Source organism: Trachypithecus francoisi, unplaced genomic scaffold, assembly GCF_009764315.1.
Source record: "Trachypithecus francoisi isolate TF-2019V2 unplaced genomic scaffold, Tfra_2.0 Lachesis_group10, whole genome shotgun sequence".
Taxonomy (NCBI): domain Eukaryota; kingdom Metazoa; phylum Chordata; class Mammalia; order Primates; family Cercopithecidae; genus Trachypithecus; species Trachypithecus francoisi.
Window position 1 is genome coordinate 34,138,148 of NW_022681455.1, and position 23,149 is coordinate 34,161,296.

Sequence of the window (23,149 nt, forward strand, 5' to 3'; positions counted from 1 at the left end):
CGGCTAGTTTTTTGTAATTTTTTGTAGAGACGGGGTTTCACCGGGTTAGCCAGGATGGTCTCGATCTCCTGACCTCGTGATCCGCCCGTCTCGGCCTCCCAAAGTGCTGGGATTACAGGCTTGAGCCACTTTTTTTTTTTTTTGAGATGAAATCTTGATCTCTGTCACCCAGGCTAAAGTGCAGTGGCGTGATCTCAGCTCACCACAACCTCCTCCTCCTGGGTTCAAGCAATTCTCCTGCCTCAGCCTCCCTAGTAGCTGGGACTACAGGCGCCTGTCACCACACTCGGCTAATTTTTTTGTATTTTTATTAGAGACGAGGTTTCATCACACTGGCCAGGCTGGTCTCGAACTCCTGACCTTGTAATCTGCCCACTTCTGCCTCCCAAAGTGCTGGGATTGCAGGGGTAAGCCACCATGCCAGGCCGAAAGAGAGATTTTTAAAACAAACTCAGTGCCACTGTGGATATAGATTTTTTTCAACATTTTATTATGAAAATTTTCAAACAGCAAAGCTAAAAAAAATGTTGGTTGAACACTCATCCCCACCACCTGGATGCTCCCGTTAACACTGTTCTAAACTTGCACTTGCTTTATTACTCAGTTATCCAACTGGATATGGTTTTTTACTGTTTTGGGTTTTGTTGTTGTTGTTGTTGTTGAGACAGAGTCTCGCTCTGTCACCGGGTTGGAGTGCGGTGGCGCCATCTTGCTCACTGCAATCTCCTCCTCCCAGGCTCAAGCGATTCTCCTGCCTCAGCCTCCCGAGTAGCTGGGACTATAGGTGTGCACCACCACACCCAGCTAATTTTTGTATTTTTAGTAGAGACAGGGTTTCACCGTGTTGGCCAGGATGGTCTCGATCTCTTGACCTCGTGATCCACCCACCTTGGCCTCCCAAAGTGCTGTGAGCCACCTCACCAGGCCCAGTTTCCTTTGAATTATCATACAGTTGTGCTGTCCTCTTTTGGTGTATAGTTCTATGAATTTTACTTGTACAGATGCATGTAACCACCTTGACAATTAAGATTCTGAACAGTTCCATCACTCCCAAAAAACTCCCTAGTTGTTCTTCCCTGTGGCCACACCTTCCTCCATCCCTAAACCCTGAGAAGCACTAATCTGCTCTCATCACCATTGTTTTGTCTTTTCTAGAATGTTATGAAAATGGAATCATGCAGCATGTAAACTTCTCAATCTGACTTCTTCCATCCATAATGTTATGTGTATCAAAATAGTTCATTTCTTGTGATGACTGAGCAGTATTCCATGAATGGATGGACAGTTTATTTGTCCATTCACCCAATTGCGATTGCTTACAGTTTTTAGTGATTATGAATAAAGCTGCTTCAACATTCTCATATAAGGCCAGGCATGATGACTCACGCCTGTAATCCCAGCACTTGGGGAGGCCGAGGTGGGAGGATCACTTGAGGCCGGAAGTTTGAGACCAGCCTGGGCAACACAGCAAGACACTCCCTTCCTCCATATCTACAAAAAATTTAAAAATTAGCTGAGTGTGTTTGTGTGGACCTGTAGTCCCAGCTACTCAGGAGGCTGAGGTGGGAGGATTGCTTGCTTGAGCTCAGGAGTTCGGGACTGCAGTGAGCCATCATCACATCACTGCAATCTAGCCTGGGTGACTGAGCAAGACCCTGACTCAAAAAAAAAAAAAAAAAAAAATGATTATACAGGTTTTTGTGTGAACATAAATTATTTCTCTAAGGTAAATAACAGAAGTGTGAAAGGTTGGTCATTGTGATTTCAATTTGCGCTCATCCAGTGGCTAATGATGTTGAGCATCTTTCTTTCTTTTTCTTTTTTTTTTTGGAAACAGTGTCTCACTCTGTTGCCCAAGCTGAAGTGCGATGACCTCTTTTGGTGTATAACTCTATGAATTTTAGAGCTCACTGCAACCTCCATCTCCCAGGCTCAAGCAATGCTCCTGCCTCAGCCTCCTGGGTGGCTGGGATTACAGGCGCCACCACATCCAGCTACTTTTTGTATTTTTTGTAGAGATTGAGTATAGCCATGTTGCCCAGCCTGGTCTAACTCCTGAGTTCAAGTGATCAGCTTGCCTCAGCCTCCCAAAGTTCTGGGGTTACAGGCGTGAACCACCACACCTGGCCAATGTCTCTCACATGCTTTATATTCTGCACACTTGCATATTCTTTTTGGTGAGGTGTCTGCTCATTTTAAAATTGGTTGGTTGAAGGAGGGGTTGTGGAGGTTAACCCCCTCCCAAACAAAATTATTTGGTTGTTTTCTTGCTGTTGAGTTTTTAGAGTTTTTTTTTTCTTTTTTTTTTTTTTTTTTTGAGACAGAGTCTCGCTCTGTCGCCTGGGCTGGAGTGCAGTGGCCAGATCTCGGCTCACTGCAAGCTCCGCCTCCCGGGTTCACGCCATTCTCCTGCCTCAGCCTTCCGAGTAGCTGGGACTACAGGCGCCCGCCACCTCGCCCGGCTAGTTTTTTGTATTTTTTTTTTAGTAGAGACGGGGTTTCACCGGGTTAGCCAGGATGGTCTCGATCTCCTGACCTCGTGATCCGCCCGTCTCGGCCTCCCAAAGTGCTGGGATTACAGGCTTGAGCCACTGCGCTCGGCCTTTCTTTTCTTTTTTAGAGAAGATCTCACTCTGTTGCTCAGACTGGAGTGACTTCAGCCTCGCCCTCCTGGGTTCAAGGGATCCCCCATTTCAGTGTCCTGAGTAGTAAGAAGAGGTTTTGTTTTTGTTTATTTTGTTTGTTTTTGTTTTTTGAGACAGAGGCTTTGTCATCCAGGCTGGAGAGCAGTGTCATGACCTTGGTTCACTGCAACCTCAGCCTCTAGGGTAGCTGGGATTACAGGTGCGTGCCGGCTAATCTTTGTTTTGTTTCAGTAGAGACGGGGCTTTCGTTATGTTGGCCAGGCTGGTCTTGAACCCCTGGCCTCCAGTAGTGATCCACGCATCTTGGACTCCTAAAGTGCTAGGATTACAGGCGTGAGCCACCATGCCAGAGTTTTTAAAATATATTCTGGATACAAGTCTTTTGTCAAATATGTGACTTGTAAATATTGTCTCTCAGCCTGTAACTTGTCTTTTCATTCTCTTAATGGTGTCTTTTGCAGAGCAAAAGGCTTTAATATTGATGAACTCCAATTGATCAATTTTTTTTCTTTTCTGGATCCAGCTTTTAGTGTCTTTTTTTTTTTTTTTTTTTTTTTTGAGATGGAGGCTCACTCTGTCACCCGGCTGGAGCGCAGTGGCACGATCTTGGCTCAACCTCCACCTCCCGGGGGGTTCAAGCAATTCTGCTTCAGCCTCCTGAGTAGCTGGGATTACAGGCGCCCACCATCATGCCCGGCTAACTTTTGTATTTTTACTAGAGACAGGGTTTTACCATGTTGGCCAGGCTGGTCTTGAACTCCTGACCTCAGGTGATCTGCCCACCTCGGCCTCCCCAAGTACTGAGATTACAGGCGTGACTGTAATCCCGGACTTTTTTTTTTTTTTTCTTGAGACAGAGTCTTGCTCTGTCGCCCAGGCTGGAGTGCAGTGGCGTTATCTCAGCTCACTGCAACCTCTGCCTCCCGGGTTCAAGTGATTCTCCTGCCTCAGCCTCCCAAGCAGCTAGGATTCCAGGCACCTGCCACCACGCCTGGCTAATTTTTGTATTTTTAGTAGAGACAGGGTTTCACCATGTTGGCCAGGCTGGTCTCAAACTCCTGACCTCAGGTGATCCACCTGCCTTGGCCTCCCAAAGTGCTAGGATTAGAGGCATGAGCCACAGCGCCCGGCCTAGTGTCATGTTTAAGGACTCTTTAACCCCAGATCGTGAAGATTTTCTCCTATGTATTCCTCCAGATGTTGTATATTAGATCTAATTACTATTTCCTTCCTTCCTTCCTTCTTCCTTCCTTCCTTCCTTCCTTCCTTCCTTCCTTCCTTCCTCCCTCCCTTCTTCCCTTCCTCCCTTCCTCCCTTCCTCCCTTTTTCTTGACAGGGTCTCACAGTTTTGCCCAGGCTGGTCTCAAACACTTGGTTCTAGCAGTTCTCCAGCCTTGGCCTCCCCAAGTACTGGGATTACAGACATGAGTCATGCATATTTTGCATATGGATGTCCACTTGTTCGAGCACCATTTGTTGCAAAGACTATCCTTTCTCCATTGAATTGCTTTTGCACCTTTGTCAAATATCAATTGACCGGCCAGGCGCGGTGGCTCACGCCTGTAATCCCAGCACTTTGGGAGGCCGAGGCAGGTGGATCACGAGGTCAGGAGATCGACATCAGCCCGACTAATACGGTGAAACCCCATGTCTACTAAAAATACAAAAAATTAGCCGGGTGTGGTGGCGGGCACCTGTAGTCCCAGCGACTTGGGAGGCTGAGGTAGGAGAATGGCGTGAACCCAGGAGGCAGAGGTTGCAGTGAGCCGAGATTGTGCCACTGCACTCCAGCCTAGGTGACAGAGCAAGACTCCGTCTCAAAAAAAAAAAAAAAGATCAATTGGCCATACTTACGTGAGTCTATTTCTGGAACCTCTATTCCGTTTCATTGATCTATGTGTCCATTCCTCTGACAATACCATACTGTTGCTATACAGCAAATCCTAAAATCAGGTAGCATAATTCCTCTAATTTTAGTCTTCTTTTTCAAAATTGTTGTAGCTATTCTTTGCCTTTCCATATAAATTTTACAATTAATTTGTCATATGTATACAAACTCCTGCTGGCATTTTTATTGGAATTGTGTTAAATCTACAGATCAGCGTTATGGTTTGAATTGTGTCTCCCAAAAAGATATGTTGGGCCGGGCGTGGTGGCTCATGCCTGTAATCCCAGCACTTTGGGAGGCCGAGGCGGGTGGATCACCTGAGGTCAGGAGTTTGAATCCATCCTGGCCAACATGATGAAACCCCGTCTCTACTAAAAATACAAAAAATTAGCCGGGCGTGGTGGCACATGTCTGTAATCCCAGCTGCTCAGGAGGCTGAGGCAGGAGAATCACTTGAACCTGGAAGGTGGAGCTTCCAGTGAGCCGAGATCTTGCCACTGCACTCCAGCCCGGGCGACAGAAAGAGACTCTGTCTCAATAAATAAATAAATAAATAAATAAATAAAAATTGGCCAGGCACGGCTCACGCCTGTAACCCTAGCACTTTGGGAGGCCAAGGCAGGTGGATCACGAGGTCAAGAGATCGAGACCATCCTGGCCAACCAACATGGTGAAACCCCGTCTCTACTAAAAATACAAAAATTAGCTGGGCATAGTGGCGCACGACTGTAGTCCCAGCTACTTGGGAGGCTGAGGAAGGAGAATCACTTGAACCTGGGAGGCGGAGGTTGCAGTGAGCCCAGATCGCGCCACTGCACTCTAGCCCGGGCGACAGAGCGAGGCTCTGTCTCAAAAAATAAAATTAAATAAATAAGTAAATAAATTGGCCGGGCACGGTGGCTCATGCCTGTAATCCCAGCACTTTGGGAGGTCAAGGCAGGAGGATAATGAGGTCAGGAGATCGAGACCATCCTGGCTAACACAGCAAAATCCTGTCTCTACTAAAAATACAAAAAAAATTAGCTGGGCGTGGTGGCAGGAGCCTGTAGTCCCAACTACTTGGGAGGCTGAGGCAGGAGAATGGCGTGAACCCGGGAGGCAGAGCTTGCTGTGAGGCTAGATTGAGCCACTGCACTCCAGCCTGGGGGACAGAGTGAGACTCCGTCTCAAAAATAAATAAATAAATTAATTAATTTAAAAAAAGATTTACCAGGTGTGGTGGCCCACACCCGTGGTCCTAGCTACTCAGGAGGCTAAGGCAGGCGATTGAGCCTGGCAGGTCAAGGCTGCAGTGAACTGAACTGTGTTTGTGCCACTGTACTCCAGTCTGGGTGACAGATGGAGATCTTGTCTCAAAAAAAGAAAAACAGAAAAAAAGATATGTTGAAGCCCTAACCCTCAACACCTTGAAATATGACCTCAGTTAGAAATAGGCACATTGTAGATGTAGTTAAGATGAGGTCAACCCTTAATCCAATATGTTTGATATTCGTATAGGAGGAAAAGAGACACAGAGACACAGAGAGAATGCCAGGTGACAATTGAGGCGGAAGTTAGAGTGCTTCTGTCGCAAGCCAAGGAACACCAGTGACTGCAGGCAAGCCACCAGAAGCTGGGAAGACGCTGAAAATAATCCTCCCCTGGGGGCTTAAGAGAAAGCACGGCCCTGCCCACATCTTAATTTCAGACTTTTGGCTTCCAGAACTGTGAGACAAAAAATTTCTGTTGTTTTCAACCACCTAGTTTGTGGCACTTTGTTATGACAGCCCTAAGAAACTAAATTCAATTAGTTTGGGGAGAAATAACATCTTTACTACATTGAGTCTTCCAGTCCACGAACACAGTATGTTTCTCCATTTGTGTAGATCTTTGATTTCTTTCATCAGCATTTTTTGTAGTTTTCAGCATAGACATCCTGTGTATGTTATGTTAGAACATCCTGTGTATGTTGTGTAGGTTTAGTTATACCCAAATATTTCCTTTTTTGTTTCTTTCTTTTTAGAGATAAATAGTATTGTGTTCTTAATTTCAGCTTCCAATTACTCATTGCTAACATATGGGAACACAATTGAATTTCATATATTGATCTTGTATTCTGTGGCCACAAGAAACTCAGTTATTAGTTCTAGGAGTTCCATAATAGGTGTCCAGCATTCCTAATGGCATTTACTCTGAAAAAATTATATTCATTGCTATAAAACATTCCATCATCTGGCCAGGCACAGTAGCTCACGCCTGTAATCCCAGCACTTTGGGAGGCTGAGGCAGGTAGATCACTTGAGGTCAGGAGTTGGAGACCAGCATGGCCAACATAATGAAACCCCATCTCTACTAAAAATATAAAAACTAGCCGGGTGCAGTGGCGCACACCTGTAATCCCAGTTACTTGGGAAGCTGAGGCAGGAGAATGGCTTGAACCTGGGAGGTGGAGGTTGCAGTGAATTGAGATCGAACCACTGAAAGCAAGTCTGGGCAACACAGCGAGATTCTGTCTCAAAAAAAAAAAAAAAAATTCCATCATCCTTCACTCTTTTTCTTTTCTTTTCTTTTTCTGAGACAGAGTCTCCCTCTGTCGCCAAGGGTAGAGTGTAGTGGTACTGTCTTGTCTCACTTCAACCTCTGCCTCCTGGGTTCAAGTGATTCTCCTGCCTCAGTTTCCCGAGGAGCTGGGACTACAGGCGCCTGCCACCACACCCGGCTAATTTTTGTATTTTTAGTAGAGACAGGGTTTCACCATATTGGCCAGGCTGGTCTCGAACTTCTGACCTTGTGATCCCACCCGCCTTGGCCTCCCAAAATGCTGGGATTACATGCGTGAGCCACCACACCCAACCTCTTTTTTTTTTTTTTGAGACAGAGTCTGGCTCTGTGGTCCAGGCTGGAGTGCAGTGGCTCCATTTCAGCTCTCTGCAACTCCACCTCCCAGGTTCAAGTGATTCTCCTGCCTCAGCCTCCTGCTAACTGGGACTACAGGTGCACACCACTATGCCCAGCTAATTTTTGTATTTTTTTTTTTTTTTTTTTTTTTTGAGACGGAGTCTCGCTCTGTCACCCAGGCTGAAGTGCAGTGGCCGGATCTCAGCTCACTGCAAGCTCCGCCTCCCGGGTTCACGCCATTCTCCTGCCTCAGCCTCCCGAGTAGCTGGGACTACAGGCGCCCGCCACCTCGCCCGGCTAGTTTTTTTTTTTTGTATTTTTAGTAGAGACGGGGTTTCACCGTGTTAGCCAGGATGGTCTCGATCTCCTGACCTTGTGATCCGCCCGTCTCGGCCTCCCAAAGTGCTGGGATTACAGGCTTGAGCCACCGCGCCCGGCCAATTTTTGTATTTTTAGTAGAGACACGGTTTCACTGTGTTGGCCAGGCTGGTGTCCAATTCCTAACCTTGTGATCTGCCCGCCTTGGCCTCCCAAAGTGTTGGGATTACAGGCGTGAGCCACCGCGCCCTGCCGTTCACTCTTAATATGTTTTACCAATTGCCTCCTCTTGGGCATTTATGTTGTTTTCTTTTATTGCTGTTATTATTATTACTATAATAATGGAATAAATTTCAGATGCTGGGGCATAAACCTCTGACCCCTTTTTAAATTATGTCAGAGAAGAGATTCCTAGAAATGGGATTAGCAGGCCAAAGAGCTGAACCCTTCTCAAGTCCTACACACGATTGAGCTGCTTGCCAGAAAGGTCAAGCATGTTTCCCATTCTCATCAGCAACATGTGAGAGGACTCAGTGGGCTGAAACACAGCCAGCACTGAGAATGGTCATTTAAAAACTCTGCCAATTGGGGCCGGGTGTGGTGGCTCACACCTGTGACCCCAACACTTTGGGAGGCCCACGCGATTGGATTACTTGAGGTAAGGAATTCAAGACCAGCCTGGTCAACATGGCGAAACCTCATCTCTACTTAAAAAATACAAAAATTAGCCAGATGTGGTGGCACATGCCTGTAATTCTAGCTACTCAGGAGGCTGAGGCAAGAGAATCACTTGAACCTGGGAGGCAGAGGTTGCGCGTCTAAATGACTAATAACCCGTACCTGTTTCACACACTCACTGTGATGATTTAAAGATTTATGGGGGCCACAAACAGTGGCTCGCAGAAGTAATCCCAATACTTTGGGAGGCTAAGGTGAGAGGATCGCTTGAGGCCAGGAGTTTGGCAGGAGACACAAGTCAACCCATTACAGATAGCATTACAAACAATGAAGGATGGCTTGAGGTCAGGAGTTCGAGTCCAGCCTGGGCAACAGAGTAAGACCCCCCCTGTCGCTACAAAAAATTTAAAAACAGGTGGGCTGATCACTTGAGGTCGGGAGTTCGAGACCAGCCTGACCAACATGGAGAAACCCAGTCTCTACTAAAAAATATAAAATTAGCCGGGCGTGGTGGTGCATGCCTCTAATCCCAACTACTCGGGAGGCTGAGGCAGGAGAATCACTTGAACCTGGGAGGCGGAGGTTACACTGACCCGAGATCAAGCCATTGCACTCCAGCCTGGGCAGCAAGAGTGAAACTCCGTCTCAAAAAAAAAAAAAAAAAATTAAAAAACTAGCCAGGCCTGGTGGTGTGCACCTGTAGCCCCAGCTACCTGGGAGGCTGAGGTGGGAGGATGCCTTGAGCCTAGGAGTTTGAGGTTCCAGTGAGGTTCCGTCATGCCACTGAACCTGGGCAACAGAGCAAACCCTTGCCTCAAAAAAAAAAAAGAGCTTTTTAAAGCTATGCATCATTCCCCTTATAATTATCATTTTTACCCACACCCCTATTCTTGAAGGAGCAGGATGATGATGTTAAGAGCTGTGATTTATTGAGCACTCACTGGATGCTAAGTCCTGTGCTACCTCACTTAGTGCTCACCCTGCTGTATAGCAAACAGGGCCCAGGCAGGAAATGGAATCCAACCAAAGGGGACAAGAGGCTTTAATGGAAGGACGACAGGGGTGGGAGTAGGGTGAAGGGGATCAGCCTGGGTATTGGGACCAGCAATGATGACAAACCACTGCAATTTCTGGGCTGAAACGGTAATGGGAAAATGCAGTGTTCCCGAGCTGCCACCATGGAGGAGCATAGCCACAGTAAGACAAGGACCAAAACAGGGCCAGGAGTACCCTGACTTCTCTCTCGCCTCCCCTCAGGTCAGGTGCATGGGTGCTGCTCAAGAGAAAGCCAGCTGGTAAGGGAGCCCGGGCCAAGAAGTCGGTATGGGAGGGGAAGGGGCGGGGCGAAGGAAGAATAACAAGCATAGGGAAGCAGGGTTATTCTGCTCCATGCCATTTCGCAGATAAGAAGACTGAGGCCCAGAGACATGAAGTAACCTGCCGGCTGCCACAGAGCTGGGAAGGTGGCGCTAGAGGAGAGCCAGGCTCTGAGGTCTTCCGCCCAGCCTCCTAATACAGTCCCAGCCCCAAGGCGCGAGCAGAGCGCGGAGCAGGCCAGCACCCCATGCTCCCGGTCTCCCTATTTCTCCTCCCTCCCCTCACTGCTCAGCTCTCCCACCCTCCCACCTTCTGTCTGCCTTAGCTGGGCCTCCCCTGGCCTCCTCTCAGGAAGGCTATGGCCTCTTTCCTCTGTGTGCTTCCCCACTTTGTCTCTCCCTTTTTTATCAGTTTTCTTGTCTCCCTCAGTCGCTGTCTTCATTTCCCTGTCTTTCCCTATAGCAGGGCTCATAAGGGTGCATCCTCCTAAGGCTCAGTTTCTTTGCCACTCCCGAGCTCCGCCCCCTCTGCCCGCCGTGGCCCCGCCCCTGCCGGGCCGCCCTCCCCTGCGCTGGGCAGCTGGCCGGGTGGCAGGCGGGGGCGGGGCCGGGGCTGGCGCAGCGCCGGCCTGAGTCACACGCATGAGGCAGCGTGAGTCAGGCGCGGAGGGAAGTCCCTGCGGAAGGGGCTTTCGGAGCCGCAGTCGAATCGCAGGGAAAGAGAAAGTGTTCGAAACGCTGTTTTGACACAGTGACCGTGTGTGAGCCCTAGCTGCACACACCCCCCACCCACGCCCTCCCCGCAGACAGAAGCACGCACACCCCCGGCCGGCTCCCGGTACGCGGCCGTTGCCCGCACTCCCGGGCTGGGCCTGCGCGTCCCTGTGGGAATGGGCGAGCGGGGTATCGAGGGTCCAGCAGCCTGGACCCGGCGCCTCCACAGGCAGTCCCTTTCCAGCTTCCAAAAGCTAGCGTTGCTAACCTACGGCTAGACCCCAGACCCATTTCTCCCACGAGGTGTCAAGAAGGACCCTTGAGGGTCTTCCACGTCACCTCGTGGAGCCTCGTGGGGTACGGCAGAAGGAGGAGGGCAATTTGAGGTCCTGCAGCGCCCCCGGGGAACCAGAGATGAACTCCCTCCCGCCCCCAGCCTCTCCTCCTCATCCTCTAAGGTTGCGCTAGAATCAATCGATGCGATTCAATTACAGAAATATTTATTAAACACCGACTATATGCCAAGTTATAAAAACCTGGGACAAGACGGTAAACAAAGCAGGACAGTAAACAAAATATATTAACCCCTGCCTTCCAGGAGCTGGCATTCTGGTTAGGTGAGGGAGATGATAAACAAAAAATAAGCAAATGATCTAGGCTAGTGCTGCCGGATAGAAATAGAAGGGAAGCCACGAATGTAATGTTTAATTTTGTAGTAACCATATTAAGATGGTAAAAAGAAACACATGAAATTAACTTTAATTTTTTTTTTTTTTTGAGACCGAGTTTCGCTCTTGTTGCCCAGGCTGGAATGCAATGATGTCGACTCACCACAACCTCTGCCTCCCGAGTTCAAGCAATTCTCCTGCCTCAGCCTCCCAAGTAGCTGGGATTACAGGCATTCACCACCACACCCAGCTAATTTTGTATTTTTAGTAGAGACGGGATTTTTCCATATTGGTCAGGCTGGTCTCGAACTCCCGACCTCAGGTGATCCGCCTGCCTCGGCCTCCCAAAGTGCTGGGATTACAGGCGTGAGCCACAGTGCCCGGCCAATTTTAATTTTTTTTTTTTTTTTTTTTTTTAAGGAACTGAGTCTCCTTAAAGGGTTCGTTAAGGAACTGGGTCTCCACTTTGTGGTCCAGGCTGGAGTGCAGTGGTGCGATCATACCTCAATGCAGCCTCCAACTCCTGAAGCTCCTGCCTCAGCCTTCCAAAGCCCTGAGATTACAGCCGTGAGCCACTGGGCTTGGCCAAAATTAACTTTAATAATATATTATATTTAATTCAGTATATCCAAATGTTACCATTTCAACATGTAATAAATATACAAAAAACTATTTTTTTCTTTTTTCTTTTTTCTTTTTGTACTAAGCCTTGTAAATCCAGTGAGTACTTATGCTTCCAGCACATTTCAGCTCAGCCTGACCACATTCGCAGCACTCAGTGACGACATGTGCCTAATGGCTATAGCAATGGGCAGCACAGTCTTGATGTTAGACGTGGGCTGCAGAATATGAGGAAAGTAGAGGCGGGCAAAGGGGCTGGGATAGGAAGCGCTCAGTGGGGGTGGTCTGCCCTGGGCAGCCCTGATGCGGTGGTGAGGACAAGAGTTGGGCCACAGGTAAGACCTGCAGATACCTGCAATCTGAATCCAGGCTCGGCCACTGGCCTTCGCAAGTCACCTGACCTTGCTGAATAAGGGCATTTTCCTCCAGTGTGGATTGGAGTTATGCATCTGAGGCTATAAGGTACTCATTAAATGTTAGCCTTATCTCACCTATCTGTCTGCAGCAGCAGGCAGGGCACAGGCCCCCAATCTCAGAGTCACATCCTCTCCACCCCCAACTCTTTTTTTTGAGACGGAGTCTCCCTCTGTCGTCCAGGCTGGAGTGCAGTGGCGTGATCTCCACTCACTGCAAGCTCTGCCTCCAAGGTTCACGCCATTCTCCTGCCTCAGCCTCCTGTGTAGCTGGGACTACAGGCGCCCGCCACCACACCCGGCTAATTTTTGTATTTTTAATAGAGATGGGGTTTTTTTTTCTTCTTTTTTTTTGAGACGGAGTCTCGCTTTGTCGCCCAGGCTCTGGAGTGCAGTGGTGAGATCTCAGCTCACTGCAAGCTCCGCCTCCCGGGTTCAGGCCATTCTCCTGCCTCAGCCTCCAAGTAGCTGGGACTACAGGCGCACACCACCACGCCCGGCTAATTTTTTATATTTTTAGTAGAGACGGGGTTTCACCGTGTTAGCCAGGATGGTCTCGATCTCCTGACCTCGTGATCCACCCGCCTCAGGCTCCCAAAGTGCTGGGATTACAGGCGTGAGCCACCACGTCTGGCCCACCTCCAACTCTTATGGCCACCAAAAGTGGCCTAGGCCCCACCCCACCCCCAGACCCTCCGTCTTTTATCCATTTCTACTCCTTGCTACAGCAAGATACTTAACCTTCTCAGGCTTCTGTTTCACTACGTAGTAGGTGCTTTAAGCTCTTCAAAGAAAAGCATTGTAGGCCGGGCGCGGTGGCTCAAGCCTGTAATCCCAGCACTTTGGGAGGCCGAGACGGGCAGATCACGAGGTCAGGAGATCGAGACCATCCTGGCTAACACGGTGAAACCCCATCTCTACTAAAAATACAAAAACTAGCCGAGCGAGGTGGCGGGCGCCTGTAGTCCCAGCTACTCAGGAGGCTGAGGCAGGAGAATGGCGTAAACCCGGGAGGCGGAGCTTGCAGTGAGCTGAGATCTGGCCACTGCACTCCAGTCTGGGCGACAGAGCGAGACTCCGCCTCAAAAAAAAAAAAAAAAAGAAAAAAGAAAAGCATTGTAGACTTCCAGAAGACCAAGCCACCCTCTTAAGATGGACTCAGGCCAATGCCGAGGTGGGTGGGGCCACCAGGTTCCAGGTGCCAACCCCACCACACTTCTTTGGGAACAGGGAGAAAGACTGGCCCTCTTTTCTGGAGGTTGCAGTGAGCCAAGATCGCGCCATTGCACTCCAGCCTGGGCAACGAGCGAAAATCCCTCTCAAAAAAACAAAGACGGGCCCTCTTTTCTGCCCACAACAGCCATCCTACCCTCAAAGCCCCTTCCAGCCAAGGGCAAAAATGATGTGAAAGGATGTATCTGAAATTCGGACAGATCACCGGGAGCAGGGATGGAGGAGAGGGCCCCAAGTCAAGAAGCTGCTTCGAAAGGAGCTGTTGATCACTGTTACACACTCCACCTCCACCTGGGCTGGTAGCAACAGGCCCACAAACACAAGAGAAGTACTGGGATCAACAACCAGCCCTTCCTGGGGGACCTGTGGGTCCAGGATTGAGACTGCAGCAAGGCTGGAGGTGGGAGATGAGAGCAGGCCCAGAAGTGCCCAGACAAGAGGCAACAGGACCGGCCTTGGGATGCAGACCCGCCCTTGCCCCTCACCAAAAGCCAGGGAAGTCAGCAGGCCCCTGTATGATGACACAGAAACCTGACTGTCAGCAGCTCCAACCTGACACTGACCATGGCGAGCTCCACTGCTTTTTTGGGGAGTCCCTGGCAGCTGCCAGCAGGGCAGGCCCTGGGGTTTCTCTGCTCGCTAGCTTACCAGTCTCCCCTATAGATTCCATCCCAGACTGTAAAGCATGCCCAGTTCCCAGTAGCTGTATTTCCCACCATCCAGCAGACCTCAGAGAGAAGGCAGGAGTTGGGAGGTGTCCCAGCCTGGGCTGGCCACCAGATTCACGCCGCTCACCTCCTAGGCCACTCAGGTATTCTAGAGACCCCCTAGTGGCTGGGTTCCTAGAAAATAAGAAAATAAAGAGTCTCCAACCCAATTTACAGCAAGGACTAACTATGTCTTAGAGGGCATATTGACCCCCAGGATTTATGCGTGGGGGAAAGACCTGAGGACTGGGTGAGCAGGGAGCAGCAGAGGAGATTGGCGTGGAAGCGGGAGCTGGCTGGGCTGCTCCCCGCCACCATCTCCTAGCCAGATTCCAGACCAGCAGGCTTGCCCAGCTTGGCCTGCCTCCCTCCTCCGCTCTCCCGCCAGTGGCTACCTCCCCTCCCCCACTCTGCTTTCCTCCCCTCCCCCAGCTACCCACTTCCTCTACCCCTCCCCCAGCCCCTTTCACTCTCATTCAACCATCCATTCACCAAACTTTTGCTGAGCGCCAAGGTCCCCTTAGGCCCTGGTGCGAAGCTTGTGAGTGTGGAGAAGAACAAAACAAAGCCTTGGAGGCTTCCCACGAATCTCCAGCGTGGTGTTGGCCCCTTTCCCCCAGCCCACCTCCTCCCCAGCCCAGACCCCCCCGCCTCGACCTCCACCCTGCTCTCAGTTCCGTCGCCTGACTTTGGCCCACAGCTTGTGGGGCTGTACATCCCGCCCCAGGCGCCCCTGTGCTTCTGGTTTCAGGCAGGCAGCAAGCATACCCTCCTGCCCCTTCTAGGACTGAGACCCCATTACCACATTCAGCCTTGAAAAAGATTCGGGGTAAGGACGCAGGGTGGCCTGGAGTTCTGGTCTCACATGTCTCCCTAATTAGGGCAGTGTCCCCTAGCTGTGACACACCTTCGGTAAATGGTGCAGCCTGTAGAGGCAGAAGGAAATGACCCAAAACTCATGCAAACCCAGACTGCAGTGGGAGGGAGCCTGCCCACAGCTAATGATGGAGAACATCAGGCTTGAAGGCTCAGGGCAGCCAGCCTTGGGGTCACTGTTCCCCTTCCACAGCCCATGACACATTCCCACCTGGCTTAGAAAGCGGAAAAGAGACCAGGGTGTGGTGACTCACACCTGTAATCCTAGCACTTTGGGAGGCTGAGGTGGGTGGATCACTTGAGGTCAGGAGTTCAAGACCAGCCTGGCCAACATGGTGAAACTCTATCTCTGCTAAAAATACAGAAAAATTAGCCAGGCGTGGTGGCGCAAACTTGTAAGCCCAGCTACTCAGGAGGCTGAGACATGAGAATTGCTTGAATCCCAGTCAGGTGCCATGGCTCATGCCTGTAATCCCAGCACTTTAGGAGGCCGAGGTGGGTGGATCACGAGGTCAGGAGTTAGAGACCAGCCTGGCCAATATGGTGAAACCCGTCTCTACTAAAAATACAAAATTAGCCGGGTGTGGTGGCATGTGACTGTAGTCCCAGCTGCTCAGGAGGCTGAGGCAGGAGAATCGTTCAAACCCGGGAGGTGGAAGTTGCAGTGAGCCGAGATTGCACCGCTGCCCTCCAGCCTGGGTGACAGAGCAAGACTCTGTCTCAAAAAAAAAAAAAAAAAAAAGAATTGCTTGAACCCAGGTGGCAGAGGTTGCCCTGAGCCAAGATCATGCCACTGCACTCCAGCCTGGAGCCTGGGTGACAGAGTGAGACTCTGTCTTAAAAAAAAAAAAAAAAAAAAGAGGCCGGGCATGGTGACTCACACCTGTAATCCCAGCACTTTGGGAGGCCGAGGTGGGCAGATCACAAGGTCAGGAGTTCGAGACCAGCCTGACTAACATGGTGAAACCCTGTCTCTACTAAAAATACAAAAATTAGCCAGGTGTGGTGCCGTGAGCCTGTAATCCCAGCTACTCGGGAGGCTGAGGCAGGAGAATTACTTGAACCTGGGAGGTGGAGGTTGCAGTGAGCCGAGATTGTGCCACTGCACTCCAGCCTGGGTGACAGAGCAAGACTCCATTTCAAAAAAAAAAGAAAAAAGAAAAAAAAAGCAGGCAAGAAATAGAAAAAAGAGAAATAAGTTAAAGACCATATGAGAATCCCCTGAAACTTCAGTCAGTGCCTGTTCCCCAGCGGGTGTGACATGGGTAGCAGCAGTAGCTAAAGTTACAGGACTTGACCCCCCACAACTTAACGCTGGCTAGTGAGCTGACATGGACTTCCAATCCTGGTGTGTGGCCTGGGAGGCAAACCCAGCCCAGGCCTCAAGCTGGATTCCAGAAAACACGCCAGCACCTGGGTAATGGGGTCACATGTGTGTGCAGTAGCCATCCTAACAGGCCTTCTTCTACCGGCTCACACGAATGCGGCTTTCACAGGCTACACGGCTTAGTAGTGCATGTGTTTTCAGCTGGTCCTGGGTGGAAAGGGGAGTTGTGTTTGGGGGCATTTTACCTGCGGACCTTGTAACATCGGACTGTGGGCTGCACGTTACTCAGACCAAAGGGTAACTATTTTGTTCCACAGAAAGCTAAAATCTTGCACTCATCCAGGCCAACTCACAGTCTGGTGAGCTGCCACCACGCCTGGTCACCAATAAGCAAACCAGCCAGTCTGCCCCAAGAAAGGGACAAAGTGGTTGTTGTCAGATGGTTGCCAGCTCCTGTGACTAAACCTGAGATCAAGTGAAAAAATTTGTATTTTTAGTAGAGACAGGGTTTCATCATGTTGGCAAGGCTGGTCTCAAACTCCTGGTCTCAAGTGATCTGCCCACCTCGACCTCTCAAAGTGCTGGGATTACAGGTATGAGCCACCACACCTGTAATCCCAGCACTTTGGGAGGTGGAGGCGGGCAGATCACCTGAGGTCAGGAGTTTGAAACCAGCTTGACCAACATGGAGAAACCTTGTCTCTACTAAAAATACAAAATTAGCCGGGCGTCGTGGCACATGCCTGTAATCACAACTACCTGGGAGGCTGAGGCAGGAGAATCACTTGAACCTGGGAGGCAGAGGTTGGGGTGAGCCAAGATCACGCCATTGCACTCCGGCCTGGGCAACGAGAGAGAAACTCCACCTCAAAAAAAACAAAAAACAAAAAACAAAAAAAAAAAACTTACCTCTAGAAGGTGCAAAAGCCCTTGCACCTGTCTCAGGCTTGGCCACCCTGCCATTCCCATGATGATTGCTGGGTTCCCTGACCTCTTCTTTGCCTTGAGGTTTGGGGACAGAAGCCCTGTGTCTTGGCCTTTGCAGATAACCACTCTGGCTAATCATTCTTCATTCAACGCATTTTTTTTTTTTTTTTTGAGACGGAGTCTCGCTCTGTCACCCAGGCTGGAGTGCAGTGGCCGGATCTCAGCTCACTGCAAGCTCCGCCCCCCGGGTTCACGCCATTCTCCTGCCTCAGCCTCCCGAGTAGCTGGGACTGCAGGCGCCCGCCACCTCACCCGGCGAATTTTTTGCATTTTTAGTAGAGACGGGGTTTCACCGTGTTAGCCAGGATGGTCTCGATCTCCTGACCTCGTGATCCGCCCATCTCGGCCTCCCAAAGTGCTGGGATTACAGGCGTGAGCCACCTCGCCCGGCCAACACATTTTTTTTTTGAGTTTGAACACTACACTAGGCCCTAGGGATACCCCAGGGAACATAAAAGATAAAATTCCGTGACCTAATGGAGCTGGCTTTCCAGTGGAGGGAGCTGCACAGAAAATACCACACATATTTACACTTGATAGCAGTTAAATAGATGAGTTTATTTATGTTAGAAATTGACAGGTGTTACAAGAAAAAAATAAAGCACGGTCAAATAGATGGGGGACTGTAACGGGAGATGTACAGGTTGTTTGTTTGTTTGAGACAGAGTCTCTATCTGTCCCCCAGGCTAGAGTGCAGTGCCCTCCCCCTCTTGGGTTCAAATGATTCTCATGCCTCAGCCTCCTAAATAGCTGGGATTACAGGCATGTGCCACAACGCCTGGCTAATTTTTTTGTATTTTTAGTAGAGACAGGGTTTCATCATGTTGGCAAGGCTGGTCTCAAACTCCTGGTCTCAAGTGATCTGCCCACCTCGACCTCTCAAAGTGCTGGGATTACAGGTATGAGCCACCACGCCTGGCCAGAGATGTACAGTTGTAAATAGTGTAGATGAGTAATACTGAACAGAGACCTGAAGGCAGTGAGAAAGCAAGCCCTGAGGACATCAGGGGAAAAGCAGGCAGCGGACACAGCAAGTGCAAAGGCCCTGTGGTGGGCTCATGCCTGGCAGGCCCGGGGAACATCAAGTGGCCCATGTGGCTGAAGCAGAGAGACCAACGGGTAGGAGATGGGGTCAGAGGGCAGACTGCAGGGCCTTGAAGGCCTCTCTTTTTACTGTATGAGATGAGAACCCCTGGAGGAATCTGAGCAAAGGAGAAACATGCCTTAGGTCTCATGTAGAGAGATTGAATGCCAGGAATTAGGTGCTTACAAAACCATTGCAAGAACTGGAGGAGCCGGCTCCATGCTGGGCCCTGTGGAACAACATGACTGAACTACCGGCCTGGCCTCTGCCCTGATGAGGAGGGTAGAGAGTCAGGAGGCCCCACCGGCATAGTTGAGATCTGATCTAGGGTCAGGAGGCCTTGTGCCACTGCACCTGCCTCTTGAACACCACGAAGCTGGTGACTAGATGCTGGATGTCTTGTAGAAAACCCGTATCTCCACAGCCCACAGAGCAGTATTTCCCTCTGCGCATCCTCCCACCAAATTTCACTTTATTATTTTTATTTTTTTTGAGATGAAGTTTAACTCTTGTTGCCCAGGCTGGATAGCAATGGCACGGCTCACCACAACCTTCGCCTCCCGGGTTCAAGCGATTATACTGCCTCAGCCTCCTGAGTAGCTGGGATTACAGGCATGCACCACCACGCCCGGCCAATTTTGTATTTTTAGTACAGATGAGGTTTCTCCATGTTGGTCAGGCTGGTCTCGAACTCCCGACCTCAGGTGATCCACCGACCTCGGCCTTCCAAAGTGCTGGGATTACAGGCGTGAGCTACCACGCTAGGCCACTTTATTATTTTATTTATTTATGTTTTTGAGATGGAGTCTCACTCTGTTGCCCAGGCGGGAGTGCGGTGGCGCTATCTCAACTCACTGTAACCTCTGCCTCCAGGGTTCAAGCAATTCTCCTGCCTCAGCCTCTCAAGTAGCTGAGATCACAGGCATGCGAGACCATGCCTGGCTAAGTTTTTTGTATTTTTAGTAGAGATGGGGTTTCACCATGTTGTTGAGGCTCGTCTCAAACTCCTGACTTCAAATGATCCTCCCACCTCAGACTCCCAAACTGCTGGGATTACAGGCATGACCCACTGTGCCTGGCCCCAAATTTCTTTCTTTGATGGAACCCAATTCATATCCAAAACTTGCTTCAAAGGAACGTAGGGCATGGTGCATACCAAATGCCTGCCCACCACATCTCTCACAGCTCCAAGCCCATCCCCATGCCAAATACCCTCCTGCTCCCACTTGCCTGCTTCCTAGGCCTCCTGGGATGCTCCACCCATGCCCTGGGCCCCTGCCCTGTGCTTCCTCAGGCCTGCATTACAGCATGTATCACATTGGTGGAACTGCTTGTGTGCTTGTCTATTCCCTCATGCACCCCACTCAATGCAAGCCCCTTGAGGACAGGAATGTAGCTACCCGTTTTAAGGCCACATCCATGGTGGTGGTACCTGGAGTGATCCATCTGGCCAGGCTGGGAGGAAGCAGCAAGCCCACCCAGCCTGGGAATAGCAGCAGTAGAGGGGAAAGAGGCAAAATCCTTAGCTATTTAACTGCCCCAAGACTTGTTTGGTTATTTTTTTGAGAGGGAGTCTCACTCTGCTGCCCAGGCTGGAGTGCAGTGGCGCCATCTTGGCTCACAGCAAACTCTGCCTCCCAGGTTCAAGTGATCTTCCTGCCTCAGCCTCCTGAGTAGCTGGGATTACATGCATGTGTCACCACGCCCAGCTTATTTTTGTATTTTTAGTATAAATGGGGTTTCCCTATGTTGGCCAGGCTGATCTCAAACTCCTGACCTCAGGTGATCTGCCCACCTCGGTCTCCCAAAGTGCTGGGATTACAGGTGTGAGCCACCGCGCCTGGTCAAGACTTGGTTTTAATACCTGTGAAATGGGGCAATAGCATCACTCACCAGTAGGGACGTGGAGAGATCTGAGAAAACATATGCATTCAGTATATGCTCATAAACTCCACCCTCTCCTTAGATTTCTTCAGGGGTTGGAGAGGAGCTGGGCTTCCTTGGGGATTCAGCCCTGAAGAAGCTAAAAAGTCCATGGCATCTTGGGGCCATGCAAGGTGGGTCATTAGCTCACAGCAGGAAGGCGGAGAGGGCCCTGATTCCTGGGCCCTCCTTTTCACTTGAGAGTTTTTCCCTCGAAAGTTGGAAGCAGCAGAGGCCCTCCTCCCCTTCTAGGCCTGCCAGCCTTGCTGGCAGCAGAACTTGTGGTCAGCAGAGCCTGGAGGCCTGATCCTGCCAGATGACCAGATGCACTAGTAGCTGGGTGACTCTCGAGGAGAGTGGTCAAACATTGTGTACCAGGGTAGCCCCACCTCCTACCGGCCTGGGGCAGTCCTGGTTGATAGGTGCCAGGTCAGGTTTATGCCTGTTGTCTGGTCATAAGTATTAATAGTGCCGCTTTCACTCTGAAGTGCCCTGCTTGTCTGCTGAAGCTGAGCATACACATCCTGTGATCCAGTAATTCCTCTCCTAGGCACATACCCAACAGAAATTTGCACATCTACTCACCAAGATATATTCTAGAACATTCATGGCAGCACTATTCACAATAGACCCCCGCCAGAAACTATCCAAATGTCCTTCAACAGAACGGATATAAAATTGTGGTATATTCATATCACATCACTAAGCAGCCCTGAGAATGAACATTCTGCAGCCACACACAGTAGCATGGATGAACCTCACAGACATAAGGGTGAACAAGGAAACTAATCCAGGAGAATACAAAATATAAGACTCCATATCTCTATGTGTGCACAAACAGGTGAAGTGAAACGCTGCTTAAGGTTGGGATGGTGGTTACATAGCGGTACTGGAGATGTTGTATTTATTGGTCTGCATGCTGGTGACACAAAGGTGTTCACTTTGTGAAAATGCATCAAGCCAAATAATAGAACTAAATGGAAACATCCACACTAGTTTTTTCACCTACTCAACTAGAAAATGAGCTTAAGAGTCAGCGTCCCAATATATGTAAAGTTGACTCGAACTCCCCATTCCCTGGACATTCCTGTTGGGTTCACTGAAGCTCATAGGTCGTCCTTGAGGAAACTGTATATAGGCTGACTCCAATAACCGAAAATGCTTCCTGTGGGGAAGACAGGTTCTGGTATGGACCACCCCTGAATCCCCCAGGCCTTGACCATGTCCTTGGCCTGGAATAGCTCCCTCTTCCTGCCTGCCCTGTCCCCAACTCCTCAGCCACCCAACTATCCAAGTCTCATGAAGGCCTGCTCAAACCCGCCTCCTCCAGGACTTCCCTGACCACCCTGGGCTCCCATCCTCTCCTCCTGCAGTTCCTTATAAGTCTTTAAGCACCTGACCCCTTGGTCCGAGTTTCAAGAGTGCGGGGGACTTTGTTCACTGATTGTACCCCAAGAATTTGGCCCAGTTCCTGCTACACAGTAGGTTCTCAATAACTACTGAATGAAATGTTTTCTAACATGGCATCTCCTGTACTGCTATTGTTTTCTCTAGTGCAGGCTTGATTCCGATTTCTCTAGACGTGAAATTCGCTGGGACAAGGACTAGATCCTACTCATCTTTTTATCCCTACCACTCGCTCCTCTGCTTAATACTTATTCAAAGCGGAAAGAAAGGAAAGGCAGTGAATTCAGGGCATTTACAATCCAGAAAGCGTGGAGGTGAGGGTCAGTGAGTAGAGTTATTTGGATTCAAGGGTGTGGGTAATCCTGGAAGGGAATAAGCTACTATATTTATTTGCCTACGAATTTATTTATACCTGCCTCCTTCCAGAGAGGGTTTGAGGTGGCTTACAAAAATACACACAATACAAGGTAAAAAACAAGTCGCTGAGAAAATCAGGCCGAGGGGAAAATAAGACTAGGAAAAACAAGATCGAGTCGCCTTGCTAGAAGTGGGCCAAACAGTTGGCCAAGTTTTCCCACAGCCCACTCGAGGCGGAAGTCCCTCTCCCCTCCCCGTCCCAGGGGCGGCCGCGCGTCCCACACGGACGGGAGAGATGTACCCGAGAGAGGGGACCGACAGGACCCTCTCCGCACCTCCCCAGCCGCCAGGCCGCCAACCCGGGGCCCGGCCTAGCAGCCACCGCGGCCTTGGAGAGCGCGAAGTGGAGAGGCGCGCGGCTCTGGGGGGCAGCCCGAGCCCAGACCTGGGTCCCAGGGTGCTGGCGTGGAGCCTGTGGCCTGGGAGGGGTTGCTGGAGGCTGAGGGATCGCACCTCCACGCCACGCCGCAGAGGTTCCCGCGCTCGAAACCGAACGCCCTCCAGCCACCACCACTCACGGCCTACTAAGCGTGGGCTCGGGGCCCAAGGCACAAAGATGGAGGGAGCGGCGCGATCCACCGGCCCCACCCCCACCCACCCGCCCGCCAGACAAAGGGGCAGGTCGCCCCTCCCCCAGCCTCCTTCGCGGGCCCCGCCGCCCTCTCCTCCCCTCCCCTCGGGCCGCCCTTTGGTGACTTCCTCTCCCCTCCAGGGGCGGCCCCGGGACTTCTCAGGAACTGCGTTTCACCTGGACGCAGGGCGGGGAGCCGGCGCGCAGAGGGCGGCCTCCGGGCCCACCCCTAGGCCGGGCCGGCCCCAGGCCCGCGCCCTCCCCTTTGAACCCGCGCTCCCAGCCCGTGGCGCCTTCCCGCCCAGGCGCCCCCGCCCCCACCCGGCCGAGCACGTGCTGCCCGGGCCCCGAGCGCTTCCCGCCGCACGGGTGGGGGCTGGGCCCACCCCCCGCCCGCTCCCCACCCCCACCGGAAACATTCCTGCCACATTCCTGCAACTGCGAGGCCCAGCCCGCCGCTCCCCACCCCGCCTCCGCGC